Source organism: Sinohyriopsis cumingii, chromosome 14, assembly GCF_028554795.1.
Source record: "Sinohyriopsis cumingii isolate HCF-2022 chromosome 14, ASM2855479v2, whole genome shotgun sequence".
NCBI lineage: Eukaryota > Metazoa > Mollusca > Bivalvia > Unionida > Unionidae > Sinohyriopsis > Sinohyriopsis cumingii.
This window is the reverse complement of record NC_142974.1, coordinates 104,425,698-104,448,270: the sequence shown is the minus strand read 5'-3', so window position 1 is coordinate 104,448,270 and position 22,573 is coordinate 104,425,698.

Genomic DNA, 22,573 nt, shown 5'->3' with positions numbered 1-22,573 from the left:
TTACTATTCCATGCTGATATCTATTCAGGATTTTCAATATGGCTTCTGTGATGGCCATACTTGATATCTGAGCAGTAGCATTTTCATTTCGCTCTGTTGCTCTCTCTCTCTCTCTCTCTCTCTCTCTCTCTCTCTCTCGTAATGATGTGCGACCATGACCTTGCCGACGACACAGTCAGCAACACAAAGACTCTGCGACCCAGCGACACCGTCGACGACTTTGCGATACACTCGGCGACCCAGTAGGTGACTGCGACACAATCGGCAACCCATTTGACAACTCTGCAACCCAGTCGGCGACTCTGCGACCAAGTCAGCGACACAGCCGACGAATTAAGTAACCCACAATCGGAGACCCAGGTGACCATCTGATCGACAACTAAACGACTCAGTCGACGACACAGTCGAGGACTCTGCGACACAGCGACTCAGCTAAAAGAAGCCAGGAATAGGACGGTATTCCGCTCCGTTAGAAATCTACCGCAGTTCTCAGATACAGAGGGGTATCACTCCAAATACAAAGACCAATCCTAAAGAACCCGATATAGCAAGACTCGGAGTAGTATAGCCGAGGCAGTTTCCATTACAATAATAATCGCACTGACAACAAAATTATTGTACATGAATATGTGTGTGCTTTAATAGCGAATTAACCTTTAAAAACGTAAGTTTTGTAATTGGTTCATAAACAGCTTGACACTCGCAATGCTTTCAAGCATTAATGTACAGTGTGTGCGCAATACACATATAGGAAACACAATGAGACTTCTTATATACCTTGGGTACATCCATGATGTATGTTTGAAATCACTTTATTGAGTAATTGTACAATCCATTGAAAGACTGGATATGCTGAAGCGACATTGTTTACAAATTAAGCGTGAAGCTGAAGGAGAAAGGTTTTGACACTATATGTATGATTGGTATATGGACTGATGGAGCAAGTCTCATGACTGGTCGGAGGAACAGTAAAGGAACCATTGTCCCTCCCTTGTGGGTCTGCTCTTTGCCGAGCATTGGTGTGCCTTAACTGCTTCATAGGCCTCCAATGCCTTTCCATTGTTGGGTAAGTTTTAGAAACATCAACCATAATTTGCTATTTCATCAATTTCGCTCTAAGTCACAACAGGCTTAAAGATATATACATATATAAACTAATGCTTTTGCCTCAACATAAATAAGATGTGATCCATTCATTGTGTTGGCTGAGATTGGAAAATGCTGTGGCAGTAATTTAATGGACATATCTGGCCTTCTGCAGTTACGTAAGTCAGGGGTGTCAAACTCAAACGACCCTAGGGGCCGCTTGAGGGCATTTTAGATGGCACAAGGACCTCACCACCTTTGTTATCTCTCATAACACCTTGTGAGGCCAGTCATTTTTCATGTCGCAGGATACGGCTTTGCAGGCCATGTGTTTGAGACACCTGCCCCAAATCATAAGGCTACCATAAATCGTAGTTCCAAAACCTTACACACAGGAAATACTTAGTCTGGCCCATGAATCTCCTTTGGCTGGTCATTTAGGGATTAATAAAACTTATCACAAGATCTTGACTCACTTATATTGGCCACAAATTAAAAGTGATGTTGGTAAATACTGTAGATATTGTCATACTTGTTAAATGGTAGGAAAACCCAATCTTAAGATACCAGGAGCTCATTTACAACCATTCATGTCTTTGACGAACCATTTAGTAGAAGTATGGTAGACTGTGTTGGTCCCTTACCCAAGACCAAGTCAGGTAACCAGTACCTGTTGACCATTATGGTTTCCAAAGGCAATTCGTTTGAGGAATATTAAAACTTTGATAAAGTGTTTTACTCAATTTGGCTTTCCCAAACCTGTTCAATTGGGTCATTTCTCAACGTTTTAAGTCTGGAACTTTCCAGCCAATTACATTTGAATTTGGCATTCAGAAGTTTGAGTCAAAAGTGAAATTATGGTATGACAGAACTAGAATGGAGAGAACTTTTGAGTCTGGTAATCATGGGGTTCTGTCGCTCTTGCTCATTCTTCAAAATTTTCTTAAGTTTAAATATTACGACCCTTACAAGGTTAAGAAAATTAATGAGTTAAACTATAATATTAGTGATCCTCGGATCTGAGTAAATTATAGGAGTACCAATACATGAAAATAGATAACCAAGTTAAACATGCAATTAATTAAGTCCCACTCAGTGAAGATTTAAATGAAGGAATATAATCGGATTCTACTGATATTGGTGTGCCAAATCTTTGGAATTCAGAAATTATGAATGATCTGGACCAGAACCATTCACATTTGCAAGACCAAGAAAGAAATGAGCTTTAACAGTTATTATTTGAATATGAGCACTTATTTCCAGATGTCGCTACAAGAACAAACAAAACGGTTACGTTGAAATTGTATATTCCAAACCTTTGATACAACACCCGTACAGAATGAACCCTCTCAAACAGGAATACTTGAACAAATAAATCCGGTATTTGCTGGAGAATGATTTTATTGAGCCCAGTAAAAGTGACTGGAGTTTGCTATACATACTTACTCCAAAACCAAATATAAAATCTTTCCGTATATGTACTGACTATAGGAAAGTGAATAGTGTGAAAACAATATATTTATTCCCACTACCAAGAATCGATGGCTGTATTGATAAGATCAGGAATGCCAAGTATATTACCGAATTGGACCTTCTGAAAGGATTTTAGCAAATTCCACTAACGGAAAGAGCAAAGGAAATTTAGGGATTCGTGACTCCAGATGGACTTTATCAATATAAAGTAATGCCGTTTGGGATGAAAGGGTAGCCAAATACTTTTAAACGTCTCATGAATATGATTACCTCTGGTCTAGACAATTGTGATGCTTACATCGATGATGTCGTCATCTAAAACGACAACTGGAAAGAAGATTTAGCAACAATTCGGAAATTCTTTGACAGACTCACAGATGCAAGTTTGACAAAAGTGAGTTCCGCCGTGGTAGTGTAACTTTTCTATGACATATCGTGAGACATGGACAAATTAAACCAATATATCCTAAGGTCAAGGCTATCTCTGAATTTCCCGTGCCATTAAATAAAAAACAACTGATGCGATTATTAGGTATGGATGGATACTATCGGCAATTTCTTTCCAATTTTTCTATAATTGCTAACCTCTGACAAATTTATTGAGCAATAAAAACAAGTTCCTTTGGACTGAAAAATGACAGGAGGCTTTTGACAATTTAAAAGCCATGTTTAAAAGCGCACCAGTTCTTACAGTTCCAAATTTCAGCCAAATATTTAAATTGTCTGTCGATGCAAGTGATGTTGGGGTTGGAGCAGTTTTGATTCAAGAAAATGAAAATGATATATTGATCACCCCGTGTGCTATTTTTTTAGGAAATTAAATAGTCACCAATTAAATTATTCGACAATCGATAAGGATTGTTTGGCTTTGATATTGGTATTACAACATTTTGAAGTTTACATTAGCTCAGCTCCCTCTCCGATTATTGTGTTAAGTGACGACACCACCCTTACTTTCATCGACAAGATGAAAAATAAAATCAAAGACTACTAAGGTAGAATTTGTTGTTACAGGAATACGATATTGATTACAGGCACATCCAGTGGACAAATAATTTAACAGCAGGTGCACTTTCCCATGTATAACAATGTATTATTTCATGTACACTGTGTGTAATTAATAAAAGTTCGTTTGAACCTCATGTATAATTAGTCTGTGGTAAAAATAATGCTTTATCATATAAATCTTTCTTTTTCGTTATTTGTATATTTGATTTAATTTATATCTGATTTAATATATATATTTATTTTAATTTTATTGTTTATTTATCAGCTTCAATTGTTTTTTCTATTACAGGCTATTATAATATAATCTTGTTTACGTGATTTAGAAAATTTTTTCCAGAAAATAGTTTGACTTTTACTATTCATTTGTAAACACTTAAAGCTGGCCTAGACCCCAAACTTAATTCAAAATTAGCAACAGTCACGTGAACAAGTTCTTTTTTAATTTTTTTGTTTTTGTGGGAATAATAAGGGCGAGATCAAGGGTGTATTCGATAAGTGACCTTCAACTTGTAAATAGTTTTTAGTGAAGTAAACAACCTTTAAAAAAAAAATTCTTAGAATAATATGATTGGTTTTTGTCAGGTCCACGTTGAGAGTACGTGATGTAAACATGATAACTTGACCCTCATCCGGGGATCTGTATTGCGCAGTATTCAAGTTTACCGATGTTTATAGAGAATTTAATCAGTCTGGGCTTTAAACATTTCATGTCAAGTCGTGATGTTCTGTTTTAGCCAGTCGTCGAGTTATATGTTAAGTTTTCTTCATATTATTTGGATTCTAAAAAATTAATTCGTTTGTCTGGAACTATATGTGTGCTCATAAAGAATTCTTGAAAAAAGACATTTATTTATTTTTAAAATTCGGATTTCCAACACCGGAGTATTATGTCTTGTGTTTCTACAAGGAACTGTAGACAACAACACTGTACAGGATACAGCATACGTCATCGCCTTCTATATTGGATTCTTCGTCAGGAATCTAACTTAAATTCATTAGAACATTTCACTATCAGGACTTCTAGAATTTTATTCGTGGATTATTATTGGAATATTTTTGGATTTGATTCTTAAAACTGTAAGTTCTTAGTTTTTTATTCGTACAGCATTTTTGCAATGAAATAAATTAGTCGTTAATTTTTTACAAAGCTTGTTGTTTTTTCACTCTTTCTTCTGTTAATGTTTATTCGAGCCTCAACACGTACCGTAATATATTATTATTATTATTATTATTATTATTATTATTATCATTATTATTATTGGTTCTTGTTGTCTTTTTAATTAAAGGAATAGATAGATCATCTTTTTATGTGTATTAACGTCAACAATATTCAGATGACCGAGGTCAGTTGTGTTTAGGTAACCTACTGTGTTGGTTAAAAGCAGGAAATTTATCAATTAGATAAAATAGAGTAAGGTATGAACATATTCGCGATGAAGATAGAATGTGTCTGATACGTAACACATAAATAGAAAAGGAGTATCGTTTTATTGTGACATGTCATATTTATGCTCTCCTAAGGAGGAAATATATACCTTCGAATATTTTATTGTGTTCACGAAATATATCCTATGAATATTTTTGACACAAAAATTGATTACGGTGCAATTTCAAAACGGTTTCCCAACGTGTCGGGCTAAAGAAGCTCTTTGTCAACTGGAAAAAAGAACAACTTACATATGTAAAACAAACACTTAACATAAAATCTACGAAATATTCTGTACTTCCACATGTTGGATACAATGGAGGCAAAGTACAACAAGAGATATAAAACATAAAGCTGAGCAATGATAATAGACGAGGGGGTTCTTGTGTCTATCACACAACGAGTAACAAGAATCTATTAATCCCAAATTTAGCAAAGTTTGTTTGTAAAGTATTAAACTGTATTCATTTCTGGGCCTGTGGCCGACAATATGAATACTAAAGAGCATTGATATTATTATTATTATTATTATTATTATCATTGTTATTATGTTGCACTTGATCCCTGGCTAAAACGTCCATGTTAAAAGCTTTTTTCTCTCTACAGAAACGGTTGTCGGGTAGCATACGAAACTGACCTTGTTCAAGTAAGGATGACCTGTACAATTGACAATCATCCACGTTTACTTACGTTGCTATAAATATTCCCTTGTATCAAAAGGAAATAAAGATTATCATTTCAGTCGAGTATTTTGATACAATATAAATAAAGTTATCTACAAATTAATGGGCATGAAGTTTGTAACCTCTGAGCAGAATCCAATCAATCTTAATACATTGAAAGAGAGCAGACGAATGACAAAGTCTGTGGCAAACGATAAGACACGTGTTTTGTTGTTGTTTGCCTTCATTTTTCTATCAAATCACTCGACATTTCCAGGCATTTCGCTATTGCAGTCACAAAAACGAGGAATGTTTAAGTTGGACAATGTGCTAGACACACTTGTTTTCCCGCCAGCCATTCTTCGTGGGAGAACTGAATTTTTCATAAGCTTTATCAATTTGTTTGTAGTACTTGCACGTTCAACTGCACAAGGTGCAATCATTTACGTCATAGCCATCATCTACATGATAAATTATTTTCTACATTTAGCAGCTTCATCTTTGTGAGCACTCGCAACTAGAATTGCGTATCACTAAGTGAAAATAGCATTCAAAAACTGTATTGACTTAAGTCTTATTAAATATCTCTCTCTCTCTCTCTCTCTCTCTCTCTCTCTCATCTTATTCAGAAATAGTTATACTTTCGTTTTCCGTTTGTCTCTAAAGCCACTGAGCATTAACGCATATAGATACAAATGCAATATAAATACAATACGTTGTGGTCACTTCTCTTGTCAGCCTAATTATAAGCTGTCACTCAAAATCTATTCATAAATGTCAAGTGTAGTTGTCAATTCACTTTCAATCAGTTTTTATGGAATAATTCACCACTGGTTTATATTGTTACAAGCCATGGGTTTTTGCTTGACCGAGTGGTGTTAAACGCTGGCGCGATTCCCACTAGAAGTATTAAGTTTACCCCCAATTTCCCAACTTCAATTGTAAATTACAAAGTTCGGCGTGTCTGTTCTATACATAAATTTACTCTAATCAATGCAAGACAACAAATCTAACAACCTGCCAAATATATATCAACCGCACATCTGCATGTCTTTGTTATGTTTCCCTACCGCCAGCAGTTCACGCCATATAAACTATACAACTAACCCGTAACACAGGAAACTATGCAGGCCACTAAAACTATGGTTTCCAGGCGCATTTCGTCAGTACAGCTGCGTCACATTTGCCACCACGGCGACATAAACGGTATCTGCCGAGTCCCTTCTTATTGATTCCATTGTGTACTTTATCGGTTTCCTACCATAAATACTGCCACTGCAGTCACGCCACCAATTTACACCACTATATTGTAATACGGACTTTGTTATTCCAGGGTCATTACTAGTAAACCATTGCATAATGGAAACTCACTAGCACTTTACTCCGTGACGTTTGCTCCTAGCAATTTGCTAATTATTTCGGGCAAAGGAATATTTCTATTGCAACGAATTCCAATAATCATACACGCAATCACAAAAATGTAAGAATTCCTTAAAACGGGGCGCTATAACCAAATGCGCATACTCCAAATTTAATTATATAAATATATATATATATATATATATATATATATATATATATATATATATATATATATATATATATATATATATATATATATATATATATTAAAAATAGCATGGCCTTTGAAGTGTTGGTATAAAGCAACTTGATACACGTATAGTATTGGTATATCAAACTGTGATTTTCCCATGGCGTATGAATACGTATAATGAACGTGTTTTTATTGCTATTATACTCTCTAAACATGGATATGAATTTCTTGTAATATTAGATTTAAAAAGGAAAAAATAACAAGAAAATGATTTTCTTGTGAAATATTTTTTTTATATAGAAACTAACATTTTTATACCAAAAAAAAATACCATATTCAATCCAGGAAATAAATATTATTGAGCTCCACTCTGTGTCGTCTGCTGATATCTCTGTCAACACTGCTGTTTCCAGTCTCTACTTCTGACAAAAATCAAACACTGAAACTGTGTGGAAAAAAGAAAACAATGACATCAGATAAGGAGCAAGATGATGAAACAACATTTAATCCACTAAACTGTGAGTTAATTGGAGAGTTTGATAGAGACATGGCTGAGACATTTGTAAATGAAAATGATCATTGTTTTAGGGAAGACAGATTTGTACACCATGAGCCTGATGATATACTGAAATTTATAGAAAGTAAACAGAATGCAAACATTCAAAAAAGACTCTTTTTGATGTAAGGCTAGTGACAGAATTCTTGCAGTCAAAAAATGAATTCAGATATTTACGCAAGATACACCCATCTGAATTGGATCAGCACCTGGCTGATTTTATACTCAGTGTTAGGAGAAAAGATGGATCTGAGTTTGAATGGAACAGCTTAAGAAGCATCATCATCTTCATTGATCACCACCTTAAAATCAAGAAATATGCAAGTACAATCATGAGAGGAACAGGCACAAATTTTGCATTAACAAGGGAAGCTCTTCGGGCTAATCAAAAAGATTTAAAATCTAAAGGAAAAGGAAATAAACCAAACTGGAGTCAACCGATCAAAAACGAAGAAATAAATGCCTTGTATAGTAAAAAGAACGAATGGGGATGGAAACACCTGAAGCTATTGTTAACACATTGTGGTTTAACAACTCATTTTGGTTTCAGGCGAGTGACTGAACATTACAATCTGAAATGGGGGGGATGTTATACTAAAGAAAGATGTGAATGTCCTCGAGTATCTTGAACTCAATGGAAGGCAGACAAAAGCAAGAACAGGAGACAATGTCAAGGACATCAGGGATATTAATCCTAAGATGTATGAAACAAAAACAACAAAGAGAGAGAGAGAGATCCACTTGCTATCTACAAACGGTATGCTGAGCTAAGACCAGCAGACTTTTGTCAACGTGAAGATCCTTTCTATATTGCGCCAAACACTATGCCAATTTCAGCGACAAACCCAAAATGGTTCAGGAAACAAGTCGTTGGAATTAACAAACTTGGATGCATCATGAAAAAAATGAAAGAAAAGCCAAATATTACAAAAAGAAAGAAATTAACAAACACAAGTAGCCGAAAGTACTTAATTCAGAAGTTAAGAGACAAAAACATTCCCCCAACTGATATCATGCAAATTTCAGGCCACAAAAACGTACAGTCTATAAACAGCTACTCAAACATTAGTGAAAAACAATAACAGACATACTCCAATTACCTGAACAACACCGGCCACCCAAATAATGATGCTGTCATCCTCCATCCCCACAACAAAGAGATTTCAAACTGTACAGCAACAGACTGTAGTATATCAAGTTCCCAAACGTGTAATATTCAGCAGAATTAGATTATCAGCAACCCATTCTACGGATCAAACTTCACCGTACAAAATATGTTTGTTATGAACCTAACGGAAAACATGAACGAGATCCCTAACTGGGTCAACTTCTTTCAACAGGCGAATTCTCAGACAGGGCCCACACAGCGGAAACGTAGGAAAATTATTGAAAGTGACAATGACAGTCAGTAGGAATAGCGAATATAGACATAAACGATAACAATGAAATGTGGTTAAGGTTAAATTGTTTAATTACCTATTGTTCCTTCATTATTTTGACGTTTCTGGCTCGAATCGTACTGTTGCTATAGATGCATATGGCCGCCCTGTTACTGGTCATGACCACGAACGCTGCAAATTCAATGTTTGCATGCACATTATTAAAAATATTTTGAATGTTAACTATCAGCTTTGTGTTTTCATTTCATATAATATTGCTAAAGGAAATATATAGGAATTAATATGAATGAAGTGTACAGGAAATTATCAATCACTACAGAGCTTCTATTTTGAGCGTACATATATGCGAGGGGTTGTGAAGAGTTCACTCCCCTAAAGTGCACTGTCTGTGGCCGTTAGTTTTATCTCCCATATAAAATGAAACCTTTAATGTGGTATAAATAAAATATATGTATAGTATGTACGTTTATCGGTGATATACCACCCGTTGTATAAATTTTCCATTAAAAGGAAACTCGGGCAAGCCTCTTGTCCACCCAACGTGAACTATTCTTGCTAATAATATTTGGAAGAATTTATTGAGAGCTGGTTTTATTATTCTTAACTGCTGAAGCTGATGTAACATTAGCTTCGCAGGTATTGCCGATTAAACCCTGAAACACGCGACCTTCCACATCGTGCATCGTTTCAACTCCTTGGTTGGGGAATATGCGCTGGCGTCAACTATCACCTGTTGGTGTGCTTTAGGCATTTTATCGGTTTACTGTTCAAATGTTGGTCCGATCTGAGAAATGGTCCTTGACAAGAATATCGAGAAAAATAGACTAATAGCGAAATATTCGCGAGTTGTGTGACTTATCCATTCCTTGGAGTTTTGGTGTTATCAGCCAGATGTGTTATGACTTACAAGATTTGATCCAAATCTGGCTTTTCTTTCCTTAAATCTTGCAATATCTGAATATATTGACAAAGGTGTGAATGCCTGTACACACTAGTCAGATGAATGTACACACTGCTCAGATGACTTAAGGTACTAAGAGGACAATTTCAGTCATAGATGGGCGACAATACAAATATTCATATGAGGGTGCTGGAAAATTGATCCCATTGCTGCGGCAGTGCGAAGAAAACCCATGCCCTCTTTCTCGTTCCTTTATTCTTTTCAATAGAGATCTGAAGTGCAATGCGTAACGACAACATTACCACTTGTCACCTTTGTCATCTTTGCGGAATTAAAGCCTTGGCTATTTTATCATAATTCAGATAATTTAGCGGCTTTTAGAAAATATGTCACTGACTGATTCATAAGTATTATATACGTTGAACAAAAAATATTTTTCAATATATTCCCAGGTCACAAGATTTATATTTATAATAGATTTCGTCACCGTTGCTGTTTTTTGTTTGCATGTTGACTGGTTCTTCTTTCTGTTATTTTTTTAACAGGTGTCTCTAAATTAAATCAAGATCCAGAAGATGAAGGACGTACCATTTACTCTTTTTGTGGGGTAGGGTAGGGGTTTGGATAGACCTGGGCGTTTTCATTCAGAGTGTCGTTATTTCTTTCATCTTGAAATATTTGTCGCAACTACAAGTATGTGTACAATTAGTTTTGTTTCGAGAAATCAGAGCAGGAATATTTTTATTTGTATTCGCTGTTTGGCTGTTTTTAAAGCTTTATTAGGAGATGGAAATTTATTTCAAAATTATCACTTGATTTAGTCATATAATAATTACACCAGTTACTCTGGATTGTCGTCTTCTAAACAATCAGAAAACACCTAAATATGATATACTGCCGCCCATCCAATACCTTGATAAAGGTAATGCTAATGTAACAACAGCGGCAACTCTGGACTGAAAATGGCAATTAGTAAATGGCAAATTTTGTGGACATTTAAAAATTTATATGTTTTCTGTTTAGACACAAATTGTTATATCTCTTGAATGTTTTGATACAATTACTTGGTCGCCATGTCAGCCTTAATTGAAATGTTCAGCTAGAGCCATCAGAATATTAAGATCCCTGTTGTTATATATATATATATATATATATATATATATATATATATATATATATATATATATATATATATATATATATATATATATATATAACTTATTTGGATTTTAACATAGTATAGGTCATAATAGAGCGAATAGCAACTTAACTATGTTTTAATTGTGCCTTTTTTAAAAACTACCAGTAACAGTGTGGATATGTTGGTCGTTTCAATATTTCCGATAATTGGTAACTTTAGCACCGATAACAAAGTAAAACATAATTAAACTCACGCACATACACATGCACACACATGTGGGTGAGTCGGTGGGTGGGTGTAACTTTTTATGGTGTTTTAGTTTCTTGTATTAATTGTTGATTGGTTGTGTTTTGGGGAACAATTAAACATGATCTGTTTGCAACAGATTATTATTTTTTAGACTATATTTAATAATAATGTTTGACTTTTGTTACAAAAAGTCGTCATATGTATTATGTTAAGGTGTCATATCTGCTCCATTTGCTCTTTAGGAAAAGAATGGCATCTACTGCGTCTTTATATTTTGCTAATTTACAGGTAAACCTCCGTGAATTTATCGTCGTCGTCATCAACAGATTCAAAAGAAAGACGATAACATAACTATAACTGTTGCTGCTGCCACCGAAGGCCTTTCAAAAACAATAGAAACCCCGTTGACATCGCCTCTACATGGCCGTCTAAAGTAATCAAGATCAACAATACATAAATTAAAAAATTTTAAAAAATCGGAATACTGTTCTGGAATCTAATTACTCAGAAGACGATGAAAACGAGCTGTCAGGAATTAAAAGAAGACAAAGACAATGATGTGGAAAAAATACAAAATTCAATAAAAACATCGAACCCCCCGAACTTTGGTCAGCCTAATATATTCTATGGAAGAAACCATTGTTAATTTCACTAGATACTATGATCAAGCCAATCCGTTGCTGTTGCAACCGAAGCCTCTTCCAAAATAGGGCCCACGTCGTCACCGCCTTCATCATCGTCGTCTAATAGTAATTACGATCAAATTTGCATAAAACAAAAGTAACAAGAACCCCAATACTGTGTAGAAATCTGCTTATTCAGAAGACAACTTAATCAGGCTGCCAATAATTTTAAAAAAGCCACACAAAAAGGAAATACACAAAGTGATGACCCAGATTGTGACCAACCTAATAAATTCTTTCGAATAAAACATTGTTAATTTCGTTAGGTATGATCAAACCAAATTAGGAAAATATTGTGATTCAATGTCTAAAACATTCTATAATCATTAGCTACACGCTGTGTAGAAGTTAAAAATGAAATTACAATTGACGAACGCAGCAAAATGTTTAATAGGTTTGATGATCTTAAATGTCATATGTTCCGCAACTTTGAAGGTGTGTATGACGTTTTGGATGAAAGTAATCCATTATTTATGAATATTGTGGTTGATCTGTTTCACAGCAATATTTTTATATTAATAATTAAATCATTAATAATTAAACAAAAACAACAACTACTATCACTAACTGATAATAATTATCATTAATTAATCACGAGAATACTTATAATTAAATGAACATTAGAAGAAGAAAAAAACATCCGATATACTTGTTATTGATTAGGTCGAACCTGTTTTACCAATGGTTTCTTTTCATGTATTAGTAGTATTCTATATATAAAACATGTAACGTACCCAAATTTGATTTTACTTTCAAATAAATCCTTTGTTTACGATCGATGTTCATTTTGGGATGGTTTTCAAAGGGGTCAAAGATGGCCCTCTGCTGATCCTTCATTGTCACCATAACTACCACCTGCGACTACAATATCTTTGTCAAACACATCAACGTTAATATTCATAAGTAATGGATTATTTTCATCAAAATCATCAGCATCTTAATAATTGCCGCCGTTATCACATTCATGTTTACACAAGTATTATCTACGTCGGTGACATGCGCCATTAAATCATTTGGGCAATAATTATCACACAAAACTATGCACATTGTGCTGTGTTCATCAATTGTAATTTCAATTTCTACTTCTAGATGATCTTAAGCTAACGATTATAGCATTTTAGTTATCGTTTAATCGCAATATTGTTTTAATCATTTTTCATTAATATATTGATTGAATTAACGATATTATCTTTTAAAGAATTTATTAGATTAGTCACAATTTGGGGCGCTACCGGCTTTTCTTGGGGTTTTATATTGTGTCGATGTCGTCGTTATCTTCTTTTATTTTTTGGCAGCCATTTTTATCTTCCTTAGCATAATTAGATTAGTACACATAATTGTAGATCGAATCAGTAAAATTGGAAAAACTACAGCAGCAATGATAGTTAAAGGACTTCCAAAATAGACTAATATATATATATATATATATATATATATATATATATATATATATATATATATATATATATATATATATATATATATATATATATATATATATATATATATATATATATATATTAGACCCTCTATACCATACAGTTTTAATGTTCTTTTAGAGCGACATATTCTAAACAATCGAAGAAATTAAATATATCAAATAATACCAAAGAAAAAATATACAAAACAAAATAAAATAATATGGCACTTCAACATATTCCTGTTACAATTTTTCTAGATATGATGTACAAATATTTTTGGTTTGTGAGACACAACTGCGTTTATGTAATGTAAATGTGTTAACATCAGTTATGATCTATTAAGGTATAGTATGTAAGATACTTAGAGATTTTAAGACAGACTTATTTTGTTTGTCTACATACTGGACGGATGGGACAACGATCAGCAAGTCATGCTTGCATTTTGCTGTTTGTAAAATGAATTATACATAAGGTCTGTATGGGTTGCTTTGTTTTTCTTTTTATACTTATGTCTCTTAAAACTTAAAGTTTTTTACTTTTTGAGTACTTCGATATTTGTAAGTATGAGGTTTTCTTCTTGGTTGTACAAATCTTCTGTTGGATTAAGTGAAATTGTAGCAAACAGAAAACTGAGCAAAATTACAGCTAAATGGATTGCCTCCCTGAAGGTATTAACTTCCTGTTAGTATTAAAACTGAAAACTAAGTGTTACAATATCTTAGGTCAAAGTAAATAATGAAATTAATGTTCGCATGTAATATATATCATCGTTGATAATTTTGCAAATGTTGTAATATTATGTGTCTCACCTGTTTTGAAATCACTTAATCAAAGCAAGAGTACTGGAAACGGCATATGAAGGGATAATTTAGTGACTGTTATATGCACTAAAAGTAGTTCAACGTCGGCAGATATCAGCTATTTGACAGGCAAGATTGGCATTTCGATAGCTTTTGTTTTTAAACGAATCATTTAACATCTCTGGCTTCTGAGCTTATTTTAATAACAATTAATTATATATTTAACAATAGATGGTAGTCGAACACCAAAAGCTGATATATATATATATATATATATATATATATATATATATATATATATATATATATATATATATATATATATATAGTAATACAACATCTACTACTACTATTCTTTTTGCTTTGCCTAACTCATTAATAAAGAAATTAGCACAAGTAACGTTAAACTACAATCTCCATTATCTAATGTATAGAATATTGGTAATGTTTAGGTTTAAGCTGAAATCATAACATTAGGATGCAGTCCTGATCAATGATAATTACGTCTCCTTAGAGAAATAACAAGTAAAGTAATGCATATTCATCAAAAACAGAAACACATTTCTCATTATTCTGAGTCTCTTCAAGAGATGTTACAGGGTTTTAAGAATGAAGACCCTGATATCGTTTCCCTTGCAATTTTGTTCATTTCCCGTTTGTCTGACCTACGTATATTTTAGCCCTATCGCACATATACACGTATATGGCTTTGTATCTATGTACTTAACTCGAATATGCTCCTGAATTGTCAATGGAAGGTGCCCACTTATTTTTTCCTCCAAACAAACACGTAAAACATAGAGGTTTCATTTCATCAAATATTTTTATACTCCTCTCTTGTTTTGTGGGGTAGGGTATCTGGTAAGGCGAATAAAATCCCTTGGCTTTTAATGGGGAAAAACAGAAAATAGAAAGCAAAGAATAAGAAACACAAACACGCACACTATTATTCTTTTCTTTCAGAAAACGGTTAGAAACAGGTCGGATAGGTGCCATTATGAGAGTAGTTGCAACTGATATAATCGCTATTACTCCTACTATTTAACGTCCGATGTGATTAACACACATCTTATCAACTCTTACGTTAATCTGTTATGTCAGTCAAGGGAACAAATAACAAGCACCACACACACTGACACAGCAACAACAACAATAACAAAACTGAAATACCAGGAAACAAGCAACCACATAAAACCCCATATAAAAGCAACATAAAGAACAGGTAAAGCGTTGCAATTCTTTAATCCGATTTCTCTGAGTTTACATCCAATAATGCCTGATAGATCATAAGTCGCTTGTTTTAACTGAGGGCAAAATTAATAAGATATGATCTCCAAAGTTCCCAGTGTCAGAGAATACCTTTGACATCACACTTGAAATAAGCATTCATCCCCCACAGTGTCGTTTGGTGTTAACGGGAATAGCTTTCATGTTATAAGAATAATTGAAATAAACGTTCAACCCTCACAGTCATGGCCTGGCTGCAACTAAAGTGTTACTGGGTGACACATGTACAACAGTTCTTCTAGATACATATATCACTATAATCCTCTCAAAATAGCATCCGAACATTTAACTCTTGAGATTTTCGTATCAATGGTCAAATTACTCTTCACGTTTGAAATGTATTGTGAAACCCTGCAGCTAGATATTGGAAGAAATATTTTGATGAAAACTCTCTGTGTGGATATGATCATCCATTCATGATGAGTAACAGTAACAAACTTTTTAAGATGGCTGCCATACTTGAATGTCAGATCTGCATCACTTTCCTTTTCATTTACATCACACTAAACACTATGATGAGTCTTCTGGTAAAAATCCAATTTCGATTTGGCTTTCCGTTTTTTAGTTCCGGTGATAGCAAGAATTTTAATATCGTTCCGCTGAGATGGCTATATTGGCAATCAGACTGACACTATTTGTATGTACAACCTACTAGACATTATAAGAAGCCTGTTGGTCAATAACCCATGTTGATATGACCATTCATCCAGAAAGAGTATTGATAACAGGATTACTGCCGTGACGACTATATTTACTTGAGCAATTGTGCTTAATACAAGATGTTATATTGCAAGTTTTTTCAATAATGTTCAGATGTACATAAGAAACATAATTTCTATTCCAGGTATGTTAGCCAGGTGTGACATAGTAGTTTCACCCTTGTGGGTGGTAAATCAAATCTCAGAACGTTACCTGGACAATGGGCTGCCATTCAATGGACTGGAAATGAAGAAATTGTAACATACAGTATGCTGATTTTTGTTTGGTTGGGTTTTATGGCTCAGGTTACATAACAAGAGACACATAATATTCCGCTTTTAACATGTTTCTTTGAAGTTGTTTTTCAAGATAATTAACAATAATTACTGAGATATAATGTTGACATGCATATCAAGCACGTCATCTTGGCATTTTATCTCTGACGGTTTTAACACACATTTTTCAATGGGGCTTGGAAATTTGGCATGATATAGATCTAATACATGTTACAGCATGTACCTGAGCAACTGGCCCTGTACCGGAAGCCACTTTGCAACTTTTGTAAATTATTTTCAGTATTGCACAAGAAATAAAATTGATATTTTAGGTTCACTATCCGTAGCATAGTCGTCTTTCCATTCTGGGTAGTAGATCTGCCCAAATGACACTGACTTTGGTTTTCTGGAGGATAGGTTGTCAATCTGAGTTGTCAATAAAGTTGTCTCCCTTGTACGGTGTCGATACAGTCGTGGCAAAACAACATATGGTACGCTGAGTTTTTGATAATTTTTGTTACACAGGCTAAATGATAAGAGACAAATAAGGATACCCTTTTTGAACTGATTTCCTTTGTAACTTTGTGTGTATTGATTCAGACTTCTGAGTTATTGTCAGGAATTACGTAGTATCATGAGGCTTTGGTTACAAGAGGAAGGTCAAATATTTGCATTAAAATAATATTTTAATCTGCCATACTTAGGCTGTCCGTTTAAAATATACGTGTGATGCACTTTTAATGTTGAATAGCCACCATTTGATACAATTTAGAATTTGGTATCTTTCTCGCATGAACTCTTTGAGTGATCAGAGTAACCTGACACATACATTAACTCTTTGAATCAGGTTACCATGACATATATACGAACTATCTGAGTAATCACAGTGCCATGGCATGCAGACTAACTCTGAGTAATCACAGTACCATGACATATACACGAACTCTTTTAGTAATATCAGCACCATGACATATACACGAACTCTTTGAGTAATATCAGTACCATGACATATACACGAACTCTTTGAATAATATCAGTACCATGACATACACACGAACTGTTTTAGTAATATCAGTACCATGACATATACACGAACTCTTTGAGTAATATCAGTACGATGGCACATACACGTACTCTAAGTAATCACAGTACCATGACATATATATGAACTCTTAGAGTAATCATCGTACTATGACTTAGATATGAACTGTTTCAGTAATCACAGTACCATGGCATATACATTTGCTCATTGAGTAATCATAGTACCATGGCATATACATGAACTCAGTGAGTAATCACTGTACCATGACATATGTCTTTAAACACTGCCTTCTTCGGATACTAATGTACATGTTTAAATGGAACAGCCCATATTCCACATGCGGAACCTTCGCAAGGAAAATATTTACATTGTTCACGGCTTTTTTTATACTTGTGACTGATAGTTCACGAGCCCAGTTTATACTGCCTGATTAATCTGTGCAGCTTTCTGTCGATTTCACGAGTGAATTTATAGTTGCACATAAGTGTCTTGTTTTACGTGCAAAACACAAGATTCATATTTTTTCAATTTTGTTTTTTCTCGCCAGGCTAAGATGCGTGCTAACTTAGAATTATGGTTCAAATTAAGAAAATTTGGGTGGCCGAGTTGTCCATGGCGCTCGCCTTTACATATCACTTTCATCTCAACTCTGTCCGTGTGGGTTCGAGTCTCGGGCTCAGACAACGTGGGTTTGTGAGAAAGCGTGCCAGTAGCTTCCCATCAGACATGGTTTTCCCTGGTTCCTCCTCCACCAGATGTTCTGGGCACTACGTATATCCTATCATTTGCTGAAATATGGACCCACAATAACCATAAAGAAAACTTCATCACCAATAATACATTGTGTTTGTTTATTTTGTTGCAGCACTGAAGAATTCATAGTATCCTAGGGTGAACGAATTTGTACATGTTCAGCTCAGGCGCCTGCGACACTTTACAGTTATCGACCTCATTTCCATGACCTGCAATGCAATGTCTAAACACTTTGCTGGTAGAGTTTCACCAAGTGTCAGCAAATCAGTGAAACGTTCCCTTTTCAATTTACTTCTCATCATATTCAGAAGTCCTCTTATTTAATGCTTTATTATTTAGATTAATGCGTAGTCACTATTTTGGTCATTTTGACCAGCCTCTATTGCATTGCCCTTCATGTGAGGTTCATATCCTGAGGTGAACCATATTTTCAACAAATGTCTGAAAAATTGTCTTTTACGAGTGATAATAAACTTACAGCAATAATGCTGAAAATAATTTCTAAATAATTTTAGACTACATATGCACAAACACCACAATCGCTATCCATGATTAACCAGTTAGAAAACACCATTGATTCCGTGTCTTCAGGTGGATTGCATCGAGACCTCGCTTGGAGTAATACAATTGTTCTCGAGGCCAGGTAAGGTTACTTCCCTTTGCTCAAGGCACAGCTTAAGTGCAAACAATGTTTTGATTGTAAGAAATATTTAGCATGTAGTCTTTCTTGCTTGATTCGTAAAAGAAGAAAAAAACTGTTTAATTTTTCTCCATGACATTGAAAAAGAATTCTAATAATAAGAACAAGGTCTAACTTTAAGATGTATAGACTAATTGCAACTTATATTAGAAGCAGTTTGAAATGAATAATTTGGAAGTTAGAACAAATTCAAGGAAATTGGTATGTGTGTCTGTCAAGTCACGGTGCATAGTGCAACTGAGAAAACTCAACAACAATTATTACATGTTACAAAGATGCTAAGGGTGCAACGAACAATTTCTATATACAAGATTTGATACTACATCTACCTACATAAAATTCGCTACAAATAAAGTACATCAGATAAAACATTCATTAAAAATGAAATACATTAGTCTGGTAAAAAATGAATATTGAAAATAAAGTAAATCAATCAAGCAAAATAAATTCATTAAACATAAAGTACACCAGTCAGGTAAAATATTTATGAAAAATAAAGTACATCGATATTCGGGTTTTAAAAATCATTAAAATAAAGTACATCAGTCAGGTAAAGAAATTTATTTTTAAAAAAGCAAATCAGTCAGGTAACATGGTTATTGATGAATTGTCTTTTGTAAAGGGTTAGATAATTTTGATGGGGACAGCAACAAGGTCATTGGTAATTGTATAAATCATCCTCAATCTACTGTCCATTCTTCATTCGTCAAGTCATATTTAGCTTAGCAATAATAATAATAATAATAATAATAATAATAATTATAATCGAATTAATAATAATAACAAAATTATTAATAACAATAAAATTAATAATATTAATAAAAAAATTAATAAAATTAATAATAATAATGATAATAACAATATTATTATTATCATCCTATATATATATATATATATATATATATATATATATATATATATATATATATATATATATATATATATATATATATATATATATATATATATATATAAAGCCGAATTGATTGATAATGAGATTTTTAACATTGAATAATGATGAATATAAATTTACCTCTTGTTATAATATACTGCATCACTGATACACCACGAGATGTGTATACTTTTTCCATTAAAAGGAAGCAAGGTTTAAACGTTATTTGAAAGTGTTCATTTCTGGCGAGTCATTTGAATGCATTATTATACAATTTGCAATACGGTTCAGATTTAAAAGTTAGTTTCTACTCTGCTGTAAATGGCTATCAAAAATGTTTGATACCTACAGATAATGATATAGAGATAAAACAGGTAGGATTGTAAGCTGTAATAAAAAATATTTATAAAAGAAAAAACAGAAACAGGCTTTAAACTAGGACTAAATGTTAAAACCCTCGAAACAGGCTTTAAACAAAGGAAGAAATGTTTAAAAGCCAGAAACAGGCTTTGAACTAGGACCAAATGTTAAAAGCCAGAATCAGGCTTTAAACTGGGACCAAATGTTTAAAATCCAGGAACAGGTATTCAACAAGGACTAAATGTTAAAAAAAAACAGTAACAGGCTTAAACTAGGACCATTTTTTACAAAGCCAGGAACAGCGTTTGATCTAAGACTAAATGTTAACATAATATTATATATGTGATAATAATCAAAGAAATAAAAGATGAAATCGTGGGTAAACGCTGTGTAAATAGAAAGGACAAAATTAGCATAAATCTTAAACTCGTCAAGGTGATCAAACCTTTATATTTGTCACGATTGTTACTGGAGCTGATTTAATTACATTTTCATGTAGTTTATATTAGTTTCTAATACTTCTTGATGAACCTACGATAATGAGAACTATTATAACAACAAATGTTAACCAAACATAACATTTCCAGATAAAAAGAGACAATCTAATCTTCAGTCTTTAGTAAGTAATGTATTATAATTCATAAGATTGCTTGCAACGTTGATAATCCCTTTTGGATAACTTGGATAGGTCGCAGTATTTTCAATATTTTATTTAACTTTGCCAATTAATAACCTTTATCTTAAACATTTTTGAACTTTCGCCTAATGGTAACATTTCTCTAACTTTCAAACATACTGTATCATATTTTTTCAAAGTTATTCTCAGTCTGTTAAACATCCAACTAGTTTTACTTTTCTGCTTCAGGGTGTTGTAACAGACCATGTGATGTACATTTTAATGTCTAATTTTATACGATCTAGTTATAAACTGTCTATTTGAACATCGTTCACCGAAACTCCAAAGCCTCGTCCTTTTTGCTGAGTAAACAGTCTCTGAACATTTCCTTCTTGACATGTGGTTTTGTCATGGGAATATGCATTGCTCAAGCTTTATGTAGGTTATGAACTGATTCCCTAAAATCAGTATTTTTAAAATCAGTATATATATATATATATATATATATATATATATATATATATATATATATATATACACACACATCATATACATACATACATATACTTACATATACATCAAAGGATCTATAAGCTTTGTCATCTCCATCAAATCGAAGATGAATGTTACTTTTTACTTGAATGCACTTCTTGGAGTCAATATTGAAATTAATTACCATGATATTGCTACATATATCTCACACTAAAGATTGTTAATCTTTTTAACAAATGCATCAACTGGATTAATTACCTTGGCAACGTTTATGCACAAGAATGACGATACTTCATAGGCGCTAGATGGATATTGATATATATGTTCAGTTTATTATTTATTTTTGCATGCACTTCTCCTTATGCACGTACCGTAAATATGTCATGCTATGGCGAGAAACCGACTATGTGCTTAGTGCCAATAAAAAACTTGAACTTGTTTGAAGGAAATTACGATGCTAATCATAACAGTAACATTAAGGCAGCTTACAATTTAATACCTTATTGCACATGGAATCTTGCCAGATAAATTTTGATTTGGTACTTGGGGGAAAATATATGTTCTCTAGTGGACCTTATTCTAATTACATTTCAATGTTGTTACGAGTCTATGCTCTAAAATAAGTAAGAGAAAAGATTGAAGATAACAAGCTTTGTAAAATTTAACAAATAATTTGCTTTTTTAAACTACTAAGTGAACAATGGAAAAAAGAACTTACGGTACTGAGAATTAAGTCCAAAAATAATCCAAGAATTAAAAAACAGAAGTCCTACCAATAAAAATTTCTAAGTGAATCACAGTTCAAATCCCGATGAAATTCCAAAATGGAAGGCGATGACGTCTATAATAGTCAGCGTTGTACTGATTTGTCAACAGTCTCTTGTTAAATCACAGAAAATATTTTTCCTGTTTTTAAATTCAGTATAATTTCCATGGAATGTCTTTGTCCAAGAATATCAGAGCACTTTTGTATTTCCAGGGAAAACAGTAACTAGAATTCAATAATTTGAAGAAAATAAACTGGACACAACACAAAACAACTTGCGTCTCATGTGTTAAGCCACGACTAATATAATTATTATCATCATATCAGTTA